Here is an 11,781-nt window from a genome sequence, read left to right on the forward strand (position 1 = left end):
CCAGAGCTCCCAAAACACTAAAAAGACACTGTTTCGGCCAAACTTCTGTGCTGCAGGCAAAATTTAAAAAAAAACAGGCCAAAAATTTTGACCAATAAAGCGGTTTTTTCGGCGCGTGCTCCCACTCAAAATTAATATTTTTAAAATTTTGAAAATTTGAAAAGGCGCCTTTGAAAAATTCTAGGGTCTATCGCCAAAAATGGATATCTCATTGTCGTACAAAGGGGGGACCCATTGGGTCGGCAGGGGGTCGAATCCCTGAGGAAAAGGTGTCCCCCTGCACCCCCTCCCCTAAATCCGCCCCTGCTCAAAATTTTTCTTCGACACGAAAACTTATTCAATAATTAAATATATAAAAATTATTTGCTAATCTAAAAGAAAAAATGTTACACATTAATTTTAGCTCGTTCCCAATCTACCATAATTAGAGTGCCTAAACCTGCGCGTGAAACATTATTTGAACCTAAAAATTGTTACAAGTTGGATAAGTATTCGGAACAATGAAATAAAAAAACTAGATATGCAAACAAGACCGCTCGTATATCTCCACAAAGGTCTCAATGTTTCGATTGCCCCTTACAGCTGAATAAAATGTTTTGGCTTCATAAATTGATTGATAAAATAATGGAAAAACTTTTTAAAAAATGTTCATGGGCGGATTTTGAAAAATTTGACAACCTTTTTTTAGGTCGACCAATTTGATTTTTCGAGCGCTCCCAGAGCACTATAAAAACTCCAATTTTGACAAAGAAAAACATTTGCACCACAATCAAATTTTTGAAAAAACAAGCCAATAAGGCGTTTTAGGGCACTTCTTGGAAAATTTGGACCAAAAAGTTTCCTTTTTTCGGCGCGAGCTCCAGTTATTAAAAAAAAATTAGCATGTATATATACCCTTTGCTTGGTGGAGGGTTCGAATCCCAGGGGGGGGGGGTATCCGGCCCCCCGCTCCTCCTAAATCCGCCCCAACAGGTATTAAAAACTTTCAAGTTTGAGCTCATAACTACGATATTTTGACCTCCCAACTACGAAATCTGCCAAAAGCGCTTACTTAAAATGTCGAAACTTGACTGAGTAAAAAAATCAACCAAGCAAAAATGTTCTGTCATGTTCTCCGAAAGTCAGAAGAATAATGGCGAGCTGTAAATCCACCAATGATTTTTGAGCTAAACTGAAATTCAGAACATCAGCCAAAATATACTGAATAATCAGCCTCATACAATTCAGCCAGATGCTCAACTGAATAAATGAGGTCAAAAATAGCTATATTCTAACAAGACATTGGGAGGTGGAGCATCATTGTCAGGTAGCTACCACTTGATCTGCTACGCTTAGATTTAGAAGAAGACGTATAAGCGCTTGAACTAATTTTTAACGCTTGCCCAAGATCTGTTACCTTCAAGTGGTGGCGAGCGAAGACCGTATTCCCGGGAATACGGAAACAAAAAGACAGATTAAACCAGGGAACTATAGAGAAGGTCCAAAATCCCGAAAGGGAGAAGAACCAAATCCACCCAGAGATCATGTACCACAAAGAGACGACCCGAAAAGTTCTTGCCAGGACAGTCAACGATGTTGCAAAGCGTTGGACGGGTTTTCAATTACAGAGTCAAATGATCCTGCCGATTTGGCTCTGACGTTATTAGCTAGAGCAGGTGATGTGCACCCAAACCCCGGGCCGAGAGTCAAGTGCCCAGTGTGCACCAAAGGTATTTATGACATGACTCAAGAAAGTGTTTGGTGCGGAAGAGGGGGATACGTCCACTTGAGGTGTACGAACTTGACTAACAGCCGCCAGTGGAATAAAGATTTCGACTGTCACAAATGCAGCTGGTGCGCATTAGTACAGAAAGGCGGGGACCCAAGGAAAGAAAGAGAGAAGAAAAGAACAAGGAGGAAGAACATTAGACTCCAGAAAATGAGAAGAGAAGTACAAGAGATAAAAAACAACAGACATTCTAACTTGGAACCTGCAAAAAATGTCTATGCAAGTCAATCACAGAAGAAAACTGCGGCGTTTTGCATCTACTGCCTCCGAAAAAAGACATAACATAGTACTAATGAGCGAAATAACGGCAGAAACACCAGGGGTGATCTGGCTCGGAGAGGGACGCAACTCAGCCGCGGTAATACATTCAACAAAATTCGCCTTACTACTCGGAGGTGCCTGGAAACAAAGGTGGATAGATGAGGGCCAGAAAAATTGCTGGGGTGAAAGAGTAACATCAGCAACAGTCGCACACCTTCGACTAGTAGCAGGATACCAACCTCTATGGCAGTATGGAGAAGAGACGATGGAGATATATAGAAGAGAGCTGGAGGAACAAGTGACCACATCCACTAAACAAGAATGGTTAATAATAGGGGGAGACCATAACTCACATATGGGTTATGGAGGCCATCGGCTCTTCGCAGACGGCACTAAGGGTCCTTTCGGAATGGTAATTAAGGACTGTACAGGGGATGATTTCCTGCAATGGTGCGAGGATAACAACTTATGCCGGGCAGACTCCTCCGTATGGATGGATTACAGGGGCACGTGGTTCTACAGACTGAATGTCAAAGGGTATGAACTGGATGGTTTTGTCCTGAAAAAACATCAGAGAAGCAGACTCTTGAAGGACATCAAGGTAATAAGAGAAGACTCCTTTTCTGACCATCGCCCTAACAGATCACAATGAACGTTTGGAAACCCCTCTTCAAGGAAAAATCTGATAAACCGGAAAAAAGGTAGACACAGACAAACTAAGACTGGAGCCGTTTGTAAAGAAATTCAAAAAAAAACGGTACAAAACAAGGAACAAGAACTGAAAACAATGGGATGGACGGAGGCGGCAAAAAACAATCCATGGAGCAGCATTAGAAATATGCGGTAGATCAGACAGGAACGTGAACCTGCCATTGAGGAAAGGTCGGGAACAAGAATATGAAAATTTCCGAAAAAAATATAGCTCAAACAGTTCGAAAAACGCAGCGAGGGGAAACGAGACAATCAACAGAGTACATGAACACAAGAGAAGAAGTACGGCGGCACCGGTCAGCTTTCAAAATGCATCAAAGACAATGGGAGAACCAATATTGGGATACCGTCATTGAAGAGGCCAAAGATGCCAGCGAGAGAAACGACTGGGGCAAAATGTACAAGACGCTCAAGAAACTGGGCCTAAGAGACGATAAGAGAAGCGCCCCGAGTGAGCAGTTCTCAGCGGAAGAATTTAAAACACATTTTGAAAAAGTATCTAAAGAAAGATCAGAACACTCGTCAGAAGAAATGCAGGAAGTCATATCCTGGTACCAGACCGGAGGGAAGAACAAGAGGTAAAAAGAGCAGCAGAAAAGCTGGAAAAAGAGGTAACAGTAGGAGAAATGCTAGAACAGATGAAGGAAATGCGTGATGGAGCGGCAGGAAAAGACGATGTCACCATAGGGATGATTAGGAAAAGTAATCCTGAAATCCAAATCGTAATGGCCGAGAAAATAAAACAAACGGCCGGAAGAAATCCTGATGAATGGGAAAACACTCTTAAAGAAGGAGTGGTAATACCTCTATACAAAAACAAGGGGAAAAGGGACCAAATGAACAATTACAGGGGTATTTGCTTGCTATCCATGGCATCCAGATTTTTAGCTAGGGTCATGGCATCAAGGTCAGAGACTGGAGTGAGGAAAATAAACCTGTTGGATGAGAACCAACAAGGATTCCGGGTCGGAAGATCGACTGCTGATACCACACAAATTTTGGTGAGAATGCAAGAGGAGCTGATAAATGAAAACATCCAATGAGAAAACTCAATTGAAGCCATCCTTTTGGATATCCAAAAGGCATACTCTCGCGTAAACAAACCCATTTTATGGGAAATGTTGAAAAACATTGGAATGAAGAAGGAAACAATAACCATCTTGAAAGGGTTGCACGAGCATACCATGTATGAGGTAAGGGGCAGGGAAGCCAATAGTACAATTTGGATGCCCCTATGAGAATTGAGGGAAGGATAAGCCACCTCACCTGTTCTATTCAACGTATATCATGCAACATCACATCTATCAGAATAGCCACAAAAACAAGACAAGAAAGAGCGCGCCAACCTATTGGAGCACCATGGCAGTGGATTCCAGGGAACTCTTTCCCCCCTAAAGACACGAAAAAGGCTAGTGGTAACTCTGCGACGAGGGTTCTAAGGTTATTCGAAGTGCTGTTTGCAGATGATACCACACTGATTGGAAAAAAAGCGAAATCGAAAACGGGAAACACGAAATCGAAACGCCGTTTTGAGGAAATATGTCATCCAGATAAAGAAAAACAATTAACCCTAGGAACAGCAAATGACATAAGAATTTTGGGCTCGTATGCAGACAGGAAAATTGATCTAACCATGCGCCTTCAACGAATGCGCAGAGAGGCATTTATCGTGAAAAAAAAGACTAAAAAAGACGAGACTCACAAAACGCCAGCAGGCGATCGTAGCACAAACATGCGTTGAGTCAACGGCACTGTTTGACGCCGCGGTACGCCCATAGTATAAATCAGAAATAAACCAATTACAATTAGAAATTGATAGATTATACCGATATATATGGGCCAGCAAAGACAAACCCCAATTAAAGAAATGCAGGAGAAGTGTATAAATATGTTTGGAGTCAGGAAACAATTGACCATTGATAGTATGGAACTGAAGATTGAGAAACAGAATTTAATAAGAATTTGACACATACTTAGAATGGACAACAACAGGTTAACTAAGCAGTTGGTATTGGGCTGGCCAGCTCCAGAAATTTCGGACCAGCATAGAAAAGCCAGACAAACCACTATTGGATACTGGAGGACACTGCTGAGAAATGCAGGCCAATCTCCTGATACCATCGAAATCTTAGCAATAAACCGGAAGAAATACAAGAAGTTCATCGAAGAGAGAGTGAGAAGAATCAGAATGTGGGAGAACAAAAAAGCAGATAAAGAGAACACAGAAAGGAATCAAACAGCAGAAATAAATACATCCACAACATGCTCAATATGTGAACGAATATGTAAGAGCCTAACGGGCCTGAAAATGCATGTTACAGGGATGCATACAAAAGATCGGGACGAAAAACAAAACTGCAAAAGATGCAAAAAGACGGTAGCAACAAAGTCGGCCCTTACAAATCATAAGAGAAAATGCATGACCACCCCCGCGACAAAAAACTGCCCCATGTGCGCAGTCTCAATATCGAAGACAAACCTGGCAAGACATATTCGGACGATCCATGAAATGCCCTAAGAGGGTCGAGAAGCCGGACCAAGACCAAGACCAAGACTAATTTTTAACAATTCTTCAATTTAGGTTGAACAGGATCAAAATAAGAGCAATCAATATATTTTAATTCAAATTGGCATGGGTTTTTAAATTTGAGACGGCATCTAGACATACAATTTGTCTGAGAGAATATTTGTGCAGATAAATTAATTATTCTTCTGAAGTAATTATGTCCATCAAAATTTTTGCATCTCCATAATTCTGCTTGAGTTTTCCTGAATTTCGAGTTCATTTTAATTGTCCTTAGCCGAGTCCTGAACACCACAGAGGTGACAATACAAGTGCCTAGATTTCGCGTCGACTGAACTTTTAGGAGTCGATTTATCTGAAAGCGGTAAAAGCGCACAGGCATTTGTTGTTCCAAATTTCGAAAATAGTGCCAGAAGTTTTGGGCTCGGAGGAAGAGGGTGTTTGTCCAAAATTTTTTCGGCATTTTAAATAGTAATTTTTGAAATGTTGCTGCTCAGGTCTCAGAACTGAAAAAATATATATTTATATCACCCACCTGTAATCCGTAAACAATGGTTTTAAATTTGGTACTAATTTATCAATTATAATCCATTTAGGGATAATTAACGTGCGAAATTTTTGTCCTCAAAAAACGTCAGCGGCAAAATGACTCATTCCAAGTCGAACGGGAGCAATCAATTGGCTTTCAATTATACGTTAACAGACGGAAAACACGTTTTTATGCTCTAAACATAGCGTGTAAGGGTATGAATAATACTTTAAACAAAATTAATTTCAAAATCTTACTTTTTTGAAATATTTTTACAAAAGTCTCAAAAATCTGTAAGAAAATAAACTTGCCTGATGTTTGAACCTTAAAAAACTCGGTTGAGAACGCGGTTTTTCCATTTTATTGGAGGGTTAATTCTGTTTCTTCTGCACTCTATGGTCTTGTATTCCAGTCTCGTTTTACCTTTTTTCAGAATAAAAAATTAACTTTTTCCGGGAAAATTGAATTATCAATTTTCGTTTGTCTGCTTACGTTCTGTGGGCTTAATTGCCGCAATAAATTTTTTTGGGTGATGTAGGGAGTTTTCTTTGTAGTTGCAAGTCTAGTTGATTCTCAGGAAATTTGTAGACTTACTAGCCCTGACTTAGTATAATTTCTTTTTTCCCTTCCTTGTTTCTTTTTTATCAGCCTACCTTGGCTTTTGTTATCCGCCTTTTTAACTCACTTTGTGTCATTTGAAGGGCAAGTTTGAATAGTATTTAAAAATTTAGTTCAGGTCGAATGTGGTGTAGAACTTCAGAGCCTTAAAACTTAGTCGCCCTCGAAACGATAAGATTCTGTACCACTTGCAAAAAATTTTACCGCCAAGCCTACTTAATAGATAGCTACAAAACCATCTAAAATGATTTAAACCAGGTCCCTCCTTTCACGCAGATAAAATTTCAAATAAAAAATACTATAAAAATTTAAACACGCATCGGAAAACTAAACAATTTATTTGCCATTCAAATATGTGTCATGTTTTTCCAGTGTAACTCAATTTTACGTTTAACTATATCATATGAGAATTAGTTTTTTTTCAACTAAAAAATTATGTTATAGATCATTAGTTCATGTTAAAGAATTTAGTTTTTGTTGAGTTTTTTCTAAAAGTTGCAAGTTTCCAAAAAATTTTATATTTGGTTTTTGCTCAAGTATAAGTAAGATTATTAAAAATCAAGATTGTTAATGAAACTAAAAATTGTCTGGCTTTCTAATCCGAGCATTTACGCACGTTCTAAAAAAGAAGTTTTTATGTTTTGTCCAGTAAACTTTTCACACAAAGTTTTTTTTGGTTCATATTTATACAGTGGTTTTTGTTCTACTTTTCTCATAAACTGGTAAAACAGTTGATTAATTTTCCCAGAAAATGAGAAATTGGTTTCCGATCTAAAATGAAATTGGTGCAATCAAAGCCGTTCTTAATTGGTCAGCTCAGATGACTCAGCAAAGTGACTAATAAATACAAGACTGCTCGTATCAAGGAGAAGCCCTAATTAAAGGAAAGAAAGTTAAAGGTAATAAAATAAAATAAAATTAAATAAAAAATGAGATTTTTTGGGAAAACATCTCCCCTCCCACCAAAACTCCCATAACTTTACAAAAAATAATCAAAGGTGAAATATTTTCAAATTGAAGCTCAGGACAACAATAGCTTTTGAATGATATAAAAAATTGTCAAAAACGGCTAATTAAAAATTCGAAATTTGTCTGAGGAAAAAACCCATCCCGAGCACGAATATTGCGTTACTCACGAATAATGAAAGTCGGAACAAAAACGTCCATTAGAAAATGCCTTATTTTCTGTGTAACTCTTTAGATCAAATTTTTTCGATTGCGCAGGCCAACTTTGATTTTTCTTGGTTCGGCAGAAATTGGTCTGGAGTCACCAGAATCTAATGAAATTATGTAAAATTCCGTTTTTAGCAACTTTTACTTGGATAAAATAAATTACCATTGCTTGCACGAGCGCTTTTCATATCGCAGAAGGCCGGCCGCACAAGTTTGAATATTATCTTTTTTTTTCTTGGTCGACTAAACTTATCTTTCAGCTTTTGCAAACCACTGAAAACAAAAATCATTTTTGCCGAAATCTTTATTGCCTGTGATCATTTTTTGTTAAATTATAGAGATTGAATAGTTTTAGTTTGGTTAATTGGGATCACCGATCGCGCTATAATGCGTTCTTATCGGAAGTAGGCAGCAAAATTATCGAGAATTTCAAATTCAGTGGATGGCGCTAATTGACCCAAAGTGGCAAGATTGTGAAATTTACTTTGCAGTTGAGAATGAGCAAGCAAAAAAAAATTATATTTTATTTACTGAGAAGATAATCAGTTTTTAACCAAAACCTATTACAGTTGATTTGTTCGAATAGCAAAAATCTCAAAACACTCCCCGGAACCAAAAGAAAAACAAGACTGCTCGTATCAGGGCGAAGCCCTGAAAGTTCCGACTACCTTTTAAGGTCTATGGAGCATTAATAAGATGAAAAATTTCAATGTAAAAAAAAAATTAAATTTTTTTTTTTGAAAAAATTTGAGATTTTATGTAAAAACATCCCCCCACACGTCATATTAAGTACAAAGTGATAGATTTTGCGCCTATTAACAAATCAATTACGGCATATAAGCTTCCTTGAACCAATTTGGAACGATTTCTAAGACGGATTAAATATCGCTCGCGCGTTAATAGCGCGAAAATTTATCGCGCGTTAATTGTCCCAAATTGGCCAAAATGGCAATCATTAAACCCCCATAACTTTACGAAAAATGATCACAGGTAAAATATCTTTCCAAATTCAAGCTCAGGAAAACATTAGCTTTCGAATGATATAAAAAAATTCCGTCAAAAACGGCTAGTTAAAAAGTCGAAATTTGTCTGAAGAAAAAAAAACCCACCCCGAGCACAAATATTCCGTTACTTTCGTATCGAAAGTCGGAACAATGACATTTTATAAAACTGAAAAAACTTCCAATTACTTCAGCAAGTTCTTTTAGAAAAAATGCCGAAAAGACAAATTATCACGGAGCACAAGGAGACCAAAATGCAGGTATTTACTTTCTGTTATTACTTTCTGAGTTTAAATTTAAAAATGATTAAGCTTTGTGAATTTCTAGAAAAACTATTGATTGACGTTTTTTTTGATAAATATAACCTCAATTGGAACAACTAGGCCACAAGCTAATTTTTTTATTGAAAAGTTTTGAAATTCGATATCCAATTTCGAATTTAGAATTCTTTTGCGGTTATACTATCAATTTAAGTTCGATTTGTTTCGCAAATACGCTCGATTTGTTTTAGGCAAATATATTTATATTGAGCAATAGAAATCAAAACTCAAAAATCAAGTTTGATTTTGATTCTTAAAAAAATTTAAATAACTATATTACTAGTTAGTCTTAAAAACGAGTTAGTATAATGGGAAGCTAAAAAATAACGTTTTCATTATTGAATGAAATTAGCAGTTAAAACAACGATTTTCAAACTTCCGTCATACAACCGAGAAGCCAAAACGCGCAAAAAATTGAGTGAAAATTTGAAATTTTGCGAGGAGGTTGAAAAAATAGAAAGAGCCGAAAGAAAAACAGCGTTAAAAAAATTTAAATAGACAGCTGTTTCTCCCCTCAAACTACCTTCGTTCAATTTGCGAGGGAATTAACATTCAATTAGGGGGATTTCATCATCTCCACTACCTTTCAATTTCAGCTTTGAAAACTAATTTCAGGTTGTAACAAGGTAATAAAATTTTGCATGCTGAAAACATTTTATCTTCTGAACACATCACTTCTACATATTTCACAGCAAGCCATTGGAGCCTGAAAAAACTGTCCAATGAAGGGGGAGGGCTGAATGGTAGGAGTCAAAAAAGGATATGATGTCCCAGCCAAAACCATGCACATAAAAAATTCCCTTCTAGCATGCGAAAATGTTTTTCGCAATAAAAGACGCTAAATGAAAAAACTAAACATTGATACCAGAAGCCAAAAACTTCAAGCCAAAATATATAAAAGCAAAAGTAAAAAAATTGAAAATCATAAGTTTGAGTTGATAATTGTACCAACAAAAAACCATTTTCAAATAGAACGGGAATCAATAATAAAAAAGGCTTCAAGTATGTCTATTAGTCAACAAGTCTGTTGGTAATCCTACAGAGGGGCTGAAATGAGAACTGTGAACAATAAATTCTAGCAACAGATAGCACAACCTTTTTTTGAGTTCTTTCTGACCCAGCTACCGCAGAAATACCAGCTTGAAGTTCTTTTTGGGTATTTGGTACTGATGCGAAAGGAAAAACATACATTTTTTTTGATAAATGTAGTTTTCCCAAAACCTTAGTGCTTCATCTATGTAAATAAATAAATAGCAGCTCTAGGCTTTTTTTTCTTCCTGTGGTTTTGATTGAATCCGCAATCTGGGACTTGGCAGGTAAGTTTTCTAGAGAAGTAAAAAAGTTCCCAAAAATTGCTCAATCATCCTGCGTTTTTTTATTGTGTTTTTTCATTTAGTTGCACGACAGTGCCACATCTCTTTTTCAACTGAAATTTCCTACCGAATCGTTGTTCTCTCGAGGCATTTTCATAAAAGCCGATTGTTTAAGGGTGACCACTCTAAACAGTACTTTGACAGATTTAATCATATCTCCATATTGTATCTATTTGTTTGTCTCGTCAAATTTATTATGATTATTGCGGTTGTTCCGACTTTCGAAGAAATATAAATGCTTGTTGTTCCGACCATTGAAAACCGACCATTGTTCTGCATTGGGGTATGTTTTACACTCAAGATAAGGTGCCGCAAATAATCAGTGGAGTGCGTTGAGTGATATAACAAAAAAAATCCTTATAATCAGGGGGCGGATCTAGGATTTTATCGAGGGGGGGGGGCGGATTTTCAAAAAAATTTCGAAAATTTTGTCGACCTTTTTTTTTAGGTCGACCAAATTGATTTTTCGAGCTCTCCCAAAGCACTGTTTTATTCCTATTTGGGCCAAAATTTGTGCGCTGCAGGCAAAATTTTAAAAAAATAGGCCCAAAAAAGGCGTTTTTAGGCACTTTTTGGAAAATTTTGACCGAAAAATTGCGTTTTTTCAGCGCGCGCTCCCGCCTCAAAATTAATATATATTGGCGCCAAAGGCGCCTTTAGAAAAACTTTAAGGTTGGTCGGCCAAAACTGGATTACTTAAAAGTACCAAAGGGGGGACCCTTTGGGTCAACAAGGGGTCCCCCCCCCCCCACCTAAATCCGCCCCTGCTTATAATTGTGATTCGCACGGCATTTAAAAGTTGCAACAATTTCTCTCAGTTCCTAGAAAAACCAGTTTGAATTTTTTGTTTTTGGTCTAACTTTGAGCAATTAAGTTGAGCGAGTAGGCTAATTTTTTTTCGACTAAAAAGTTGGCCAGAAACAATCGTAATGGAGGGAGTTATGTGATGATAAAGTACTTTCAATTTTAATTCCAACGACGTTTAAAAGAATTTCAAAAAGTTGTGTCAGTGTCGAGAAAAACCGGTGTGAATGTTTCTCAATTTTAGTCTAGTTTGCAGCAATTAAAGCGAGCGCAAGCGAGCAGGCTTATGATAGAAGGATAAGATAAGCCATTGAACTTAAGTAAAAAAAATGAATTTTTTTAGCATCATTTTTGGAATAAAAAACTTCGAAAATTCAAAAAACACTATGCAAAAATTAAAAAATTTTGAATTTTGTTTTTGCTGTTTTTTAGTCCGTAGCCTGATTCGCCGATTTTACTGTGACAGTTGAATATAATTAAATTTTAGGTTTTCTTCAGATCCTTTCATAATACTACGCACAAAAAAAAACATTAATGTGAAACAAATGAAAAATACTACTAATGTATTTTATGTTCAGAATATGGTCGGAACTTTCTGTGCTACATGCGCAGCAACCGGCTATCCTTGTTATTTAATGATTTTTCTCGGGTTAGATACGGTATGCGGTATTTTAAAAAAAAGTACACATGTAAAAGAGG

This window comes from Symsagittifera roscoffensis, chromosome 1 (genome assembly GCF_963678635.1).
Source record: "Symsagittifera roscoffensis chromosome 1, txSymRosc1.1, whole genome shotgun sequence".
Lineage (NCBI taxonomy): Eukaryota > Metazoa > Xenacoelomorpha > Acoela > Convolutidae > Symsagittifera > Symsagittifera roscoffensis.